This window comes from Eleutherodactylus coqui, chromosome 2 (genome assembly GCF_035609145.1).
Source record: "Eleutherodactylus coqui strain aEleCoq1 chromosome 2, aEleCoq1.hap1, whole genome shotgun sequence".
Taxonomy (NCBI): Eukaryota; Metazoa; Chordata; class Amphibia; order Anura; family Eleutherodactylidae; genus Eleutherodactylus; species Eleutherodactylus coqui.
The window spans coordinates 34,359,207-34,374,880 of record NC_089838.1 but is presented as its reverse complement, the minus strand read 5'-3'; the positions used below and the strand labels follow the sequence as shown (position 1 = coordinate 34,374,880).

The 15,674-nt window shown below is 42.5% G+C and overlaps 1 protein-coding gene across 5 annotated transcripts in view; it reads right to left on the bottom strand.

Moving 5' to 3' along the window:
• PCDH1 (protocadherin 1) overlaps positions 1-15,674 on the bottom strand; it is a 188,942-nt gene that overhangs the window by 105,648 nt on the left and 67,620 nt on the right. The gene's annotated exons all lie outside the window — the stretch shown is intronic.

The window sequence follows — 15,674 nt, the reverse complement described above, 5'->3', positions numbered from 1 at the left end:
TTTCATTCTACGCAAAAAATAGGGCAGCAACCCAAGGCTATATCATTTATCCACGATGACTATAAATCTTCAGCTAAAGCCACCAAACAGTTAACCTAGAGATTGCAAATGCAAGAAAAATCTTAAGACACGCCATTCTGTTCTCCCTAGAACCTGCCAAATCCAGCTCCAACTCAAGCTGACCTCTTGGCGTTTCATTCACCACTTCCCTCCATGCAATTTCCAATGTAATTAAAATGTAACGTCAGATAAGGATCATTAGATTCCACAGAGTCATTGGCAGGGTAATTTCTGTCAAAGTGAGATTTTGACAGTCGCTGCTGAGCCTAATCATATATTGAAGGTAGCGAGGAACGCGATGGTGGACACGTTGGCCTGGGCTACCGCATGAAGGATTACAAAAACATTAGCCGGAAAAGGGGGGATATTTAGGAAAAGGAAGTATGGAATACAAAGCAACAGGAAAGTGGGGACGGATGACAGAAGAGGACAAGGAGGAGAAGTTTGTGGGAGAAGAGATAAAGCTGTAGAAGAAGAGATAGCGATAGCAGACATGAAAGTAGAAAGGTGGTGTTCAATGAACAGGTTAATTGCATTCCCCTCTTTTGAGGCTCAGCAAGACAGAAAACTCTGATTTTTCTCGCTTACTTCCATACCTGAAGATCCCTCTCATCACATAATAGCAAGTTCAACTAATTCTATTCCTGCAATACATCAAAGCTGTACAATGGAGTCTGCGGGAAGTATGTGCAAAATTGGTCACTATATAGTATATCCTAGCAGAACAGAAGTTAAAAAAACCTCTGTGACCCCAACCCTATGACTCTCTATTAGAAGTGTCCTTATAAAAGAGGTCCCCGGCGCATTTCACACCTACACGAGTCCCGCTTGATAAAAGCCAACACCATGATAACACCAAGGTGATTCGTTGACATAATAATGACAGAGGGAATGATGGGCAATTTCCCCACAAACAGGTGATTATTTCCTGTAGCAGAAGGAAAAATATATATTCTTGAAACATTTTTTTCATGGCTTTCTTCAGCCATGAAATTAACGGCCTTGAAGAAGGAGTAAGCACACTCTACGTGGGCACTTTTTAGATACGGTAGGCCAGCTTATAAAGAAAAATGGAGATCTGGCATTTATTTTCAAAGACTCTATACAGGATAACCAGCCATAAAAGGGGTTTGTTCATGGACAGAAAAAAAAAAAAATCCAAAAACAGAACCACTCCTCCACCTGGCCTATGTCTGGTATTGCAGCTCAGCTTCATTCATTTCAATAAAAGACAAGTTTCAATGTCAAACACAACTTATGAAAAGAGAGAGTGCTGCTATTTTGGGGAGGAAAAAAAAATAATTTTAAATTACCCCCCCCCCCTTTTTTTCCCTAAATTTTTGAAATTCCCTTTAACATGAACCCCTAGAAGTTGCTACCCCAAAGACTGAACAGCCTAAAATTAGCATTCTAAGCAAGTCTGCAGGTCATTCAGGTACTGTGGGAAAAAGTTTAAAAGTGATAATGTCTAAAAGCTTTTCACACAAGCGAACATAACAAGTCAATTGGCATTTCATTAATGGCCAGAATATCTGCCCATGTAACCCCCCCTATTGAAAAACAGAACTGAAGTGGACAAACTACAGTGCATTAAGTATTCAGATATATGGTTCAGCTGACAAAGACACACAATATGAAATGTTGCCAAATAAATTGCATGTTTAAGATCACATCATTGTGTCCTGAAATGGTGTGAAGACTCCCGTCTACTTCCAAACAGCTACTTTCTAGAAATGTGCTTGGTCAAGTGGTGTCTGAAACAGATAGGCATCTAAGAATAGGTTGCTGCAAATTATAGGGGCTTATAAATAATGAAGTACGCCTCTTTCAAGCAGACTAACAAATGTTCCTCTCCTGTTATAAGAGGTCTGTAGAATGTGATATTTACATCCACGTTTTGGTTATTTTACAGCATCCATGAATTATGGGTAATACATTTGGCTTCCTAGGAGGTTTGTCTGAGCTTGCATTTGTTCAGTGGAGAGAAGAAAATAAGCCACTGCCAGAGATCTCTGGCAGCAGCTCATCATCACCCTTTAGTACAAAGGATTGGACATGTTGAAATTCAACATGCCTGATCTGTTATCACAGAATGACTAAAAAGGATATCTAAAATAAAATAATCACACCAGCATAACCAAAACCCCTAGCTATAAAACCAAAAGGTTTTTTTTTATAAAAAGTTTAGGCATATAAATACAACATATCATCAAATATTAGATCCTAGACTTTATAGCTAGAGATGAGCGAGCACGCTCGTTAAGGCTGATGCTCGATAGAGCATTGGTCTTATTGAGTAACAAATTACTCGACTGAGCACCATGCGGGGGGGGGGGGGGGGGGGGGGAGAGATCTCTCTCCCTCTCCCCCCCTTTAAACGAGCATGCTTGCTCATCTCTATAGCCCAATTCATCTCAATAGGATATTAGAACATCTGACATCTGACTGCTAAGTAGCACAATTTTTTAAAAAAAGGCAAAGGGCAAAATGGATAGATTTGTTTAATTCAGCCATTATGCAGTAGGGTGTGTACTTTAGGATTCAAATGCTTCATAATACTGGAATGAAGGTAAGTGGGGATTATGCATCTGACAGCCTTGCCTTAGATGTAACCTGCCTTTCGCTGCCTGCAAGCAGGGTAGCCACCCCAACAAGGACAACTCCACTTCTTGGTGGCTAACACTAACACTGTCTGCTAGCATGCCCTAAGCGCCAAACTTTAAATCACTGTTCAGTATTCCCAATGCATTTACCAATCTTCTACATGGCTCATCAGTTGCTTGGGTATTTAGGGGAGATAAAAACCAAGGGACTGACAAATGAGCAATTTGTCATTCAGTGCGCTGTTAACTGCTGCTTGTACAAGGGAGGGCTATCACCTGAATTCACTTTTTCCAGTAATTTGATCAATATTCGCCCCATGTAAAGGTAACGCTAGTCTGAAGTGTATGGCCACATTTAATCTGCTTTTCTAAACAGAAGCTCTTTATTTTACGATTTGTTGGAGTCCAAACTGTAAGCCTGAAGTTGTGAAGGCATGTTGGGTCCTTTTACGCAGATATTTGCCCACAATGAGCATTGGTAGATAATGCTAGTCAAAGGGTGTTTGTCCATTTACATGCTGCTATTATTGTGCAGCAGTTCATACAAACCAGTTTGCATATCCCCTTTAGAGACAATAGTTTTTGTGACCACAAAAAGATTTGACCAACCCTTAACAAGGGTTTTTCCATTTGTCGTTGAGCACTTGTACTGGACAGCAATCAACAATAAGCATGATCATCAGCTCATGAAAAAAATTCCCTTAATTGCTTCCCCAACAGTTGGAGAGCTACAGGTTAGATATTACTGGTAGAGATATGCCACTATAAGATAGAAGACAAACCATCAACAGACGGATCACTAGTCATCCCTAAGGAAATATACTGAATTTACCTGGCGCTAGGTGGGGCTCTGGCTAGATACCCCACCTGCACCAAGTAGTCCAGGGTCGATTCTAGTACCAAGTAGTGACACTCCAAGTCTTCTTTATCCTAGTATCTAGAAGAGCCGCTCCGGATGTATAACCCCACTGTCTCCTGACAATGGGGTATAAAGATACTCGATGAATATAAAAAGATAAAGTCCCCCGCGCTCCTTAGAAGAGATTAGGGTCACCCAATATAAATATCCAAATCCAGGTTTATTAAAATTACAAGCAAAGCGTTTCAGCCTCTCGGGCCTCTCTCAAGCATAAAACTGAGAAAGGCCCAAGTGGCTGAAACGCGTTTCTTGTAATTTCAATAAACCTGGATTTGGATATTTATACCGGGTGACCCTAATCTCTTCTAAAGAACATAGAGGACTTGTCTTTTTATATTCATTCACTGTAAGATACAAGTTTTTTTTGTGTGTTTTTTACCAGTAGAGCAACCCTTTATTGGCATTAAGGCAAATTTGGTGGAGTTGGGAAAATCCTTTTAATCCCGGCCATGAGATGAAACCTCGTGTGACTACTAGGAGCTACTGGGGCTTATCAAAGAAAAAGTCAAAAAGGACTGAAGAGGTAAGATCTAAAAACATTGGGCGATGGTCTGAAAGTTCATAGTAGGATGTGTCATCAAATATCCTCCTGGCCACCTCCGACCCCAACTTTTTGCTACCATCACAGAACTACAGGCTTTGGCACAGTCTAAAAGCGAACTGCGAATGAAGTGGTAGAGGTTAAGTCTGAAGGGATAAAACGCTTTTCAAGACAAATGAGCAGACCAGTGTATAGCTCTAGTGTAATATTTCATCACAAGTTAATTCCTAGTGACAGGTTCACTTTAGCCTATAATATCAGGCGCTCTTCAGCCCCTATCCTTATATACTGGTAAAGTGGCTTGCAAAAGTGGATTAAAAGATAAAAATTCAATTAGAATGACACATTTGCAAAAAAGTCCAAATTGGTTGCCACTTCCAAGCCAGCCGAAGAAAGAAATAAATGGTGTATTCCCCCTTCAATAGGACTAGATTATTAGAAATCTCTTCTTTTAACAGGACAGCAATAAATTTTTTTCTTCTTTACTGTGGGAAAATTCTGGCGGCTAAAGAACCGTTATTAAAAGCGCTACACAGACTACTAAATGGAAAAACCCAGGATACAATTTTACAGACGATTGGCAATTCTTAACTGGCTCTATATTTTCTCTGGTCTCGCCTGTGTTAAGATAAATCAGTTACATCAAGTGCGCACAACACAGACACAACTAACCTCTCCGAGGATTCACTGGCATATGGAGGAGAAACGTGTGTACAAGGAGAGCGCGAAAAGGACCAACGGGGGAAGAAAAACATTAAAGGCTGGAAATTAAATAACATGAAAGTAACATGGTACAAAAAACAAACAAACATGGAATAATAGGGTGGAGATCGGCGAGTTGGAAAGTAGCGAGTCTCATGTCCATGGGCAGGTCGGATTCTGCTTGGGGAATTCTGCACGGAATTCGCCTGTGTCCACAGCCCTGTGTCTTGCCGGCTGCAGAGTCCGCGCAGACCTCAGTACTTCTGGGTTCGCTGTACCATGCATGGTCCTCACGGTTCACCGTCGGACATGCGCACTAGAGATTTTTTTTTTTTTGTAAGCTCCTGCTTTCCTGTGGTATCCGCGGCTCATCCACAGTGTTAGCTACGGGTGGGCACCACGGATCGGACGGCTTCCAGGAACCACACTGAAATAGGTCCGCAAAACAAATCTGCATGCTTTAAGCTGCAGCCGGCACAGGCTTCCCTATGGGCGGCTTGATTTGCGGATCATCCGCAAATCAGATCCGCCTGTGGACATGGGGACTAAGGCTGCTTTCACACCTGCATTAGGGCTCAGTTCAGGATTTCAGTCTCTGCTCCGTTTTTGGAAGAAAGAAAATGAAATAAAATGGGGGAAAAAAAAACATCAATTTTTATCCTTATTGATTTCAACTGGTTTTCAGAAAAAAAAGAAAGAAAAAAGGAAGAACACGGAAAGGCTTTCATTTGCTTCCACTACATCAGGTTCCCTTTTTTTGGATAGAAAAATTGCGCAGTCGGCAGCATTATTATTTTTCACAACACACACAGAAACCTGAGAGAATGGAGGCAAACTGCAGCCTCTCCATTTGTTTCCGTTTTTTTGAAACCCCATTGAAATTAATAGAAATTAAAGCAGAGCCTGAATGCTGATGTGAGAGCCGCCTAACAAGAGGCTTTGCCGCTGTAAAAGGAGAACTTGGATTCATCAGACTGAAAAGATTAAAAACCCAAAACCACGCAATTACAACTCTAATCCGGAAGCAACGAAGCCTCAATGTTTAAATATGAAACTTTTATCTAAGTTTATACCTTACAGGTAACAAACGCCTCCAAAAGCCAACAAAGGAGCCACTGTGTGCTCAGGCTCTACTGTCACAATGTTTGGTGTAAAGTCTGACTAGTCACTCTAGGCAAGGCCTGTGACATGCAATTACCTGCGCTCTTCCCTGCAGTATTGTGCAAGAACTTCACTGAATAAGGAAAAAGAATTGAAAAATCAGACAGGCAAAGAAAAGTTGGTGTTGACTCATAATAGTCAAGTGCTGCAATAGTTCGCAAACAGCAACATGAAGTCGTTTAAACAGAAAAGGTCATGCTGTAAAGTCAGCGGGGTTAGTGGTATAGCTGCACAGCCGTGCTACCGCCACTTTACATACTCTCCTCTGTTTGTCCATATGGGCTCTGCTAGGAGCAGCCCCCACCGCTCATGGTTTGTGGAGTAGGTTGGACTGTGACAGTACAAGGTCACTCATTGTGAGCAGTGGGGTCCGCCCCCTTGACAGGTATCACAGAACTGGGAGCAGATTTAGGCCGACTGCACATGGGCATATTTGCATTGCGGAATCCGCGGCAGGTGTCTGCCCACAGGTTCTGCAGCAAATACAGTCCATAGGATGCTATGGGAAAGTGCTTTTTCCTGCACACAAGAGAAAATAGCGATTTTCCGCTTGTGGAGGGGGAAAAGAAAGAAAAAAAACAAAAACGCAGCATGATCTATTTTTGTGCGGTGTCCACCCAGGCAGCTTCCGTTGAAGTTAATAGAAGCTATCTGTCCCGCTGCCCTTCTGCAATTAACATTCCATCACCTAGTGATAGTGCAGGAAAGTCTGTACTGCGCATGTCTGACAGTGAGCTGTCCGGACCATCCACAGTACAGATAAAAAAAAAATAAAAAAAAAAGGTATGCGGCGGTGTCACCGGCCGGGCGCAGGGTTGGATTCCAGTGCGGGATCCCGCAACCAGAGTCCAACCCAATAGTGTGCAGTCGGCCTCAAGGGCTCATTCATATGGGCAAGTTTTCCAATCTGGTGCTGTCTATTACACGGACAGCACGAAGACCCATTATAGGCTTTAGGGCTATATACACATAAGCGATTTTTGATTGGCCACGTGAAAAAAAGAAAAAACACTGCATGTCCTACTCTCATCAGCTTTAATGGACAACAAGAGAACATGCAATGTACACGGTCTATGGAAATCAGCTGGCAGGTGGAATGGTGTCTGTACGGTCCTATGTGCGCGCCTCGGGTGCAGCATGCATATGCCCAGCTGAAGCCGCCCCAAGAACAGCCTGTACAGGTGAAAAGCAAAGCATTTGTAGAGTCAGCGGGGTCTTCTTTAAGGATTGTGCCAAAACTGCTGGTGGGGTGCAACTTCCTTATGGAAAAGAAAGTCGCAAGTGATCTTGAAACTATTATAAAAACCCGGAGTTCAGTAACTGCAACTTTGTCATGTTTTTTTTTTTACTCTCTAGGAAACAGTTAAAGCCACAACATATTTAGGGACCATCCACACTGACTCCCCCCCCCCCCCCCCCACGTATGTTTCACACGTGTGTAAAAGGGACATGACCATGGGTGTAACTATAGAGGATGCAGGGGGTGCGGTTGCACACGGGCCCAGGAGCCTTGGGGGGACCATAAGGCCTCTCTTCTCCATATAGGAAGCCCAGTACTATGAATAAAGCATTATAGTTGGGAGCCCCGTTCCAGGTTTTGCATTGGGGCCCGGGAGCTTCAAGTTACGCCTCTGGACATGACAAACAAACATGTAAAGATGCAGGCATTTTAAAGCACACATTTAGGTATGGTTCGGTATACATTGAAACATTTTGGCCTTTTGATATAAAAAAAAAAACCCCAGGTTTTTCACCATTTTTTTTTTCCATAAAATTCCTTTTTTCTTTACCCGTTTCTTGAATTAAAAACATGTGTTCCCCAGATGACCATATGACAGGCCTTTAAAGACACAATTTACGCCCATTTCACCATGTAACTCTAGCTGTAAAGTATCTAACGCGCTACATATGTGGTTCTTCAAAGCCCCCTGGCCATATGCTACTTTTTTCAATTATTCTTTAACCATATATCTAGTGCTTTTCAAGCTAGCTGATCTCGGAGGGGGGTGGGGGGGGGGGGGGGGGGACATTGCTAAAATTTATCGCTTTGTATCAAAGCTATTGTATAGCATAACTATCGGTAACTACTTGTCTGGGTTCGGCTAGTGAGGGGGACTGCTAGACAGGAAATAGAGGGTCATCGGATTACGGACCATTGCGGTATGAAGGGTACAGTAATATGTTCACAAGAGAAACAAGTACGCAGGCTAGACTCGGGCTAGGTCACCTAATCTAGGACGGTGTTTTAAAAAGTTTCCATAAAGTTTGTTCTCTTGATTAAGTACCTTCCCAGTTAATTAAGATTGTAAGTGACAGAAACGAGAGTGTCTGAATCTAGAACAATGGACCAGAGTAGTACAATGCATATCAATAAAGGCCCTTTTATGTGTCCAGGTCTCCAGGCTCTACTAGCACATGTTCTAGCTGCCAGCTTCCATGCCATCAGGTCGCTCATCTGACTACCCCGGGAGAAGCAGCGAGCAGCTCCAACAGCTCTGGAGGCCCTGCTTCTGATGTAGAAGAGCACTTTATTCTCAACATAAATCTACATATAAAGCAAAAGCACATTTCAGCTGACTTAAGAGTTCTGTCAGCTCGTCATGTCAAAATGTACTAAAGGCGTAAGCAGATATTTGCCTGCGGCAGTAATAAAGTTTCTCAAGTGTTTTGTAATGATTATCTTCTGTGTGTGAGGAGTGTGGAAAAAGTTTGTGGGGGAAATTCAGCGAATTTATATGAAAGTAGGCTTATAATAAAAGGAAGGCATAGAGTAGACAAATCATTTGGGGCTAAAATCAAAGATTGAAGACCACGTGGGATTGTAAAGGACCCCCTTATGTTCATTCGATCTAATAATATTTTATTATATATGCGCTATAAAAAGTTATAAATATGTATCTAGGGGTTCTCATGACGGTTTACCAAATTCCGCTTATAAAAAGTCTCCGGGTGAAGAAAGTATCAACATGTCAAGGACAAATATAGCGACACAACAGCCAGGGGCAAATCACTAGTGGTTGGATATTTAACACTTTGCTGTAGTTGCATGTTGAGATGAGTGAGAAGTCTTGTTTTCTAAGAATGCTCTTCTGAATTACACCTTCCTTGTACATGTGCCATATTTTTGTGCAGTTTAACTAGGCCATACATTTTTTTTCCCGCCACGGATCCCCCACACCCTATATGACCAATTAGGGTTTATGGGCAGTAAAGGTTTAGGGTGGCTTTCATCTGCTTGGGGTAATCGGCCAACCACCATTTCTCTGTTGCTCACACACTTTGTTTAGCTGAGCGTTCATGTGTTTTACATGGGACAGTGGAGAAAGCTGCGGCCAGACACCTAGGTGGGGCAAAAGGATTGGGTCAGGGGCGTAACTATACAGGATGCAGGGGATGTGGTTGCACCCGGGCCCAGGAGCCTTAGGGCGCCCATAAGGCCTCTCTTCTCCATATAGGGAGTCCAGTACTATGAATAAAGCATTATAGTTGGGGGCCCTGTTACAGGTTTTGCATTGGGGCCCAGAAGCTTCAAGTTATGCCTCTGTGCAGCATGGTTTAGGTATGGGTACGGGTACAGATACAGCTAGAAGGGAGGCCTCAGGTCACCCTTTGCATCAGCGCCCCTGAGCCTTTAGTTACGCCCCTGGATTGGGTGTCAAAATTTAACATGCCTGATCCTAATTTTCCCCCATCGTCTGTCAGGACGGTAATGTCAGGAAGTCCCCATAAATTAACAAAAGTCAAAAATCGACAAGTTCCGTTTACTGCAGTCTAATGTACAGGGTAATCCTAATTAAGCTAGGGGGGTTCTCTAGCAAACAATCTATGGAACAGAGCCCAATAAAAGGTGGTGGCACACATTGCAATATAGGGTTTAGATTTCGGGAAGGAAAAAAAAAACACAACTAGTATATTATATTTTCACACCCTAAATATTGCCACCAGGTGGGTATTTGGCACTCCACACAAACAGTATGCTGAAAGGAATCTATTCTTCAGTTGGATACAGTATGCCTGCAGTGCTATGACCATCACCTGAACATGTCTTGCTGGTGAAACGTTACTATGCGTGAGGCGGTAACAAGTTCATTGAACATAAAGGAGCCCACACTGAACTACATCCATAGGTTTCTTCCAACATAAGTAAATAAAAAAACTAATAACATCTTGTTCTTTCTATAGCGCCAACTGATTCCACAATACTTTCAAGTAATCTATTCATTACCCCAACCAAGCTGGGTACACCTTTCATTGACCTTCAGAGGATGGAAGGCTGAGCCATGTGGGGATTGAACTCCCAACCTTCTGGTCGTGAACAAGAGCTTAGGACTGCATTAACACTCTGCACCACATGAGGCTCTATTCATTGTACAGCAAGTCTAATCCTGTCCCAAACCACAGTAGATGGTTCTTAGACACATTGGTACATCACAATTAATGGCTTACACTTCGACAGCGCCACATATTTACCTGGTCGCAGGTAAATCTAAGAAGAAATCTAAACCCCATATCTCGTTCATTATACACTGAACGTATTTGGTTCTGCCCTAGTAGTTTCTGCTGAAGACCTCTGAGCACTTCTAGCTTAATAAGGATCACCTTGCTTATGGGGACTTCTACTCATGATTGATCCCAATGAAATAAAGTGTCTGATGTGACGGACAGTGCTACCCCATTAGATAAAACCCCAGTGTGTGAACTACATTCACTGTATTATCTGTGAAGAATAGCACAAAACCAATTTAATCACATGGACCTATAACCGGAAAGCATACAGGATATTAAAGTGAGCAGGCAAAAAAAAAAAAAAAAAGGAAAATGACCTTTCCATCATTAGACAAACATTTGAGGGCGGCTTAGTCCGCTATGACATAAAACTAACTGAAACCACATGAACATAATCAACTACAAGTCAATATTGCAAAGCTACCGATCTGGGTTTACTAGGTGCTACAAATATTCACGACACCTTATCAACAGCCCCTATGCAGGTGCACATAATGAGCAGAACACAGCAGATATATTAGCGTACAGCTGAGAGCCTGCTTTAGGATATCTTTAGTGTATGAAGTCATGGAGGGAGGGAAGAGGGCACAACAATAAAGGCCTTTTGTCACTTGGTTTCCATGAGGACAGAAGCCGTGAATTCCTCAGAAAGAAGTAGCAATGAACCAAGCCAGCTGTTGCTAAAGCCTTGAACAGTTCAGTGTGAGAGACGACCTTGTACATGAGAGATACCTCACACCGGCAAAGCCGATGCCTCTACCTTTAACTCCTCAACTACAGGTCACACCAACACATTCCTCCACTAGTATTGTCTTGACAAACTAATTGCAAACTAGTGATCTGTTCCGTGTGTGTGTTTCATACTGCTCAGTTAAAAGGAAAGCTCAGTCCAAAAACAGTAAATTCAGCTCAAAAGGGGTTTTCTGTGACTTTTTGAAAAAGCTTGTGAGGGCAGCAAATGGACTAAAATACACTCATTGTCAAAACTTTCTATGTATGAGGATTCTAACATTGACGCAATAGATATCAGAGCAAAAAGGATAATTTATTGCGGAAACCTGAATTCTTAAATGGGGGGCTCTAGTACCCTGTTGGGTCGCCTCTAGCTTGGATACAAGATGTGATATGGGTGGGCATGGAGGCTCTAGTACCCTGTTGGGCTGCCTCTAGCTTTGATACAAGATGTAATGTGTGGGCATGGAGGCTCTAGTACCCTGTTGGGCCGCCTCTAGCTTGGATACAAGATGTGATATGGGTGGGCATGGAGGCTCTAGTACCCTGTTGGGCTGCCTCTAGCTTGGATACAAGATGTGCTACAGGTGGGCATGGAGGCTCTAGTACCCTGTTGTGCCTCCTCTAGCTTGGATACAAGATGATATACGGGTGGGCATGGAGGCTCTAGTACCCTGTTGTGCCTCCTCTAAATTGGATACAAGATGATATACGGGTGGGCATGGAGGCTCTAGTACCCTGTTGGACCGCCTCTAGCTTGGATACAAGATGTGATACGGCTTGTTATGGAAGCATACAGGTTCTGTATGGCATCCTGTAGCATATTGGTCTACATTGGCTGTAACTGAGCCTCTAGATTGTTCAAACTTGTAGGCTGTCGAAGTTGGTGTCCCAGATTATCCTATAGACGTTCTACTAGTGATAAATCTGGTGACTGGGCAGCCTTGTGTAGGCATTTCCGTAACACCTTTGTTGTGTGCATCCAAGCATTATCCTGCTGAAATGTGTCTTGGAAGCTCTGCCAGTAGAGGCTACACATGTGACTGCAGGATGTCCTTCACTGAGTTGTCATTGTCACTCGTACCACTACAAGGGGGGGACTGACTGTTGTATGAGATTGCGCCCACTGCTGGTGTGATGGTCTGGGGGACAGTGTGCCGCTCCACAGCAAAGGCAGGATTGAGGCACTCATCCCTAGGTCTTCAGGCATGAAAACGGCTGTCGCCAGTGTCCCAACTAAACCTAATTTTTTGACAAAAGATAAGCCTTTTTTGTCGGATGATCCTTTCTACCAGTGGTGTATTGGGTGTGCCCTGAGCCCGGGCGCCTTGTGTGCCCTCACACATCCACTGGTCCCAACACCACCAACAGTCTGGTCAGAACAGCCCAGATGGTGGACAATTTGTTAATACGACCCTCAGATTCTCACATTCCAGTTAATCCATTTAGCTTTAGGATCTTGGAGATGCAACATTGAGAAAAAGGAGTGTATAAAACAAAACAGTTTTCAAAAGGACTTCAAGATGTCTTTGGAAATGCCAATTCCAGGGGTGCTGGGAAATTTCATAACATGAAAGCATAGCAAACCTGCCACAATAAATTGCTTCCTGTTTTCTTAGAAAAGTAAAAATTAAAGCCTTTCAAGTATACCTAAATATAGATGTATAATGTGCACATCTTTTACTTTCTTGAGAACTTCAAGCAGAAAATCAATCTCTATGCCAAAAGGCAGCAATTACCTAGATTTTATCTAGTAACACTATACATACAGTATGCTGATTTTAAAAAAACCCATACATGTTTCTTTAGTAGACCAACAGAATTGACCGGATTAAAAAAAAACAAGTTATATGGACCATAAAGTTTTCCTTGATTTTCAGGAGGGGGAGGGGGGGGGGGTTCTTCATCTGTAGCAACGATGAACAGTGAAGTCTGCCCTCTTACCACGATGCTAAGGAGCAGAGGCGTAACTCGAAGCTTCTGGGCCCTGATGCAAAATCTGTAACAGGGCCCCTAACTATAATGCTTTATTCATAGTACTGGGCTCCCTCTATAAAGAGAGGCCTTAACATAGTAACATAGTATGTTAGGCTGAATGAAGAGCGTGTCCATCTAGTTCAGCCTGCTTCAACCCCGTTGTTGATCCAGAGGAAGGCAAATTATGGGCCCCCTAAGGCTCCTGGGCCCAGGTGCAACCGCATTCCCTACATCCCCTATAGTTACACCCCTGCTAAGGAGACCTTGTCTACCACCTTGTTGCGTGTTAAGGGATCTCCTCCTGAGATCACAAATGAGAGATTTCCCCTAAGAATGAACTAATGTGTTCAATTCTTTTTAAGCACTCAAATCAAAAGTAAATGCAAGTAGATCTGCCTGCATATAGTCAGAAATTGAGAAATCTAAATCTAATTGGCTCCTGGTATGTAGCTTCTGAATATAATAATTGCATTTGTTAAAGCTGCTTACAAGTTGAAGCTTTGCTTTGAAAAGGGATTTCCTGAGACTAAAGAGTGCCTGTATACATTATATAGTGGTCTACCGAACCTCAGTTTGTCCGACAGCTATGGAACTAGACACCCCATACTCACCTGCTTCAATGGCTACCCATCCAATGCTGGACTCACTGTCCCTACCACTTGGAATCCGGAAGACAATGGGCAATCATCTGTTCAGTGTGCAAGCGACCACCCAGCCAATCACAGGCTTCAGTGGTTATTCTTCTATGGCAGCTGAAGTCTGATTGGCTAAGTGTTCTTGTGTACAATGAATGGAATGCAAGTGTCCACCATCATCTTCCAAGTTTCGTGCAACAGGCACTGAGGCTCCAATGGAACATGGGTAGCCATTCTATCTTTATTTTAAGCCTATAATTTTCGGCTAAGTACCGGGAAACAGCTTTAAAAAAATTAAAGATAATATCTAAAGCAGGCAAACAGTTCTTTACATTTATTCTGCTTTTCCTGAAGATAGAAATGTTAAAGCTTCTGGAACAAGATTAGTTTTCCCGTTATGAAATTATTATGGTTTCAAAACACAAAGCCATTACATGCCGTACAAGTACTTTCTTGTGGTTTACAGATGGCAACACTTTGACTTAATTGCATGTTTAAAGTGAACCTTCTCAGAAGTGGCTTTGAACTTTTGACAACCAAAAAGGAGAAATGAAAAACTAGACATATTGAACACAGAAGAACAAAGTATTCCCAGAAGAACCACCGATAACCGCCTATTAAAAAAACATTAGAAAGCTTGGAGACGTAGTCGGTCCCGACAGGGACTCTACGGACAGAAGGAATGTAGGTTGGCATGGCCAGGTTTTCACCTGGGGAAAAAAAAAAAGTTTTGATATGTTCCATGAGGCTGTGGAGGGACTTCCAACACTTTCTTCATACCGATGATATCATGGAGAGATGGATGCATTTCAGGTAGTACTCAAATACTTAAAAAACAACATTGTATGGAGTCGTATGGATAAGAAAATGTTAAGGAGCAACACGAACTATTACAACATCCAGATCCTACTCAACCAATGTCCCTATAAACAGGGTTTGTATCAAAAGCAGGACTGGGTTTTATTTCCTCATGGGTCCATATTTGCATGCCACTGTATGAAAGCTGAATCTACAGGTATAGTATGGGCTACATAAGGCTATCCATACAACACAGACTTCAAATATGGCCGTGTGTATGAAGCCTGAACCAGGTAAAGCTTTCATCAGATGAGAGCTAATCATTAAGGGAACGGTTAACAACATGCTCTATATAGGCGATGTCCATTTGCACGGTCTTGCAATAAAATCCTAGAAGGAATGTCAGGAAAGGGGTCTGTCACTTTAGGGAAAAATTGCAACATGGGTAGAAAACAGAGCCATACATATGCATGCAAATATGGAGGGCACAGTAGTGAATAGAACAGGTGAAGTAGATGGATCCTACGGCGATAATCATTTGGCAGAGTGGTAGTTAATAAAACGGTCATGTAAAGCAAATATCTCCCAAGTGCTTTGCATGGGAAGATCATATTTGCATGGAGAGCTGGTATGCCATTATCCAGCGCTCACCATACGCACATACAAAACAATCTATTTGACTTTTCCAAGTAAACTGAATTGTTCCATTACAGGAAGCCATAACAAAGACTTAGAAAAATCTACCTTACCACTGTGCTGTCCATCGTATGGAGCCGTAACATACAAACTACAATTACAAGACTTCACAAAACACTTATTACAAATCCCAACAAAAGTAGTGCGCGCATGTGAAGGAAGCCTGAAATAGAAGAAGTTCATAGGATCCAGAGACGTGAAGACAATGGCACAGTACCCAAAGCTTCCTAGGGGCTTCAAGTTCCTAATCGATTCGAAAATTCAAAAGACACGGCCAAACCGATAGTTGATAGCACATTGTGAAGAACACACTATATATAGTATACACAGCTCAAAAACATTGA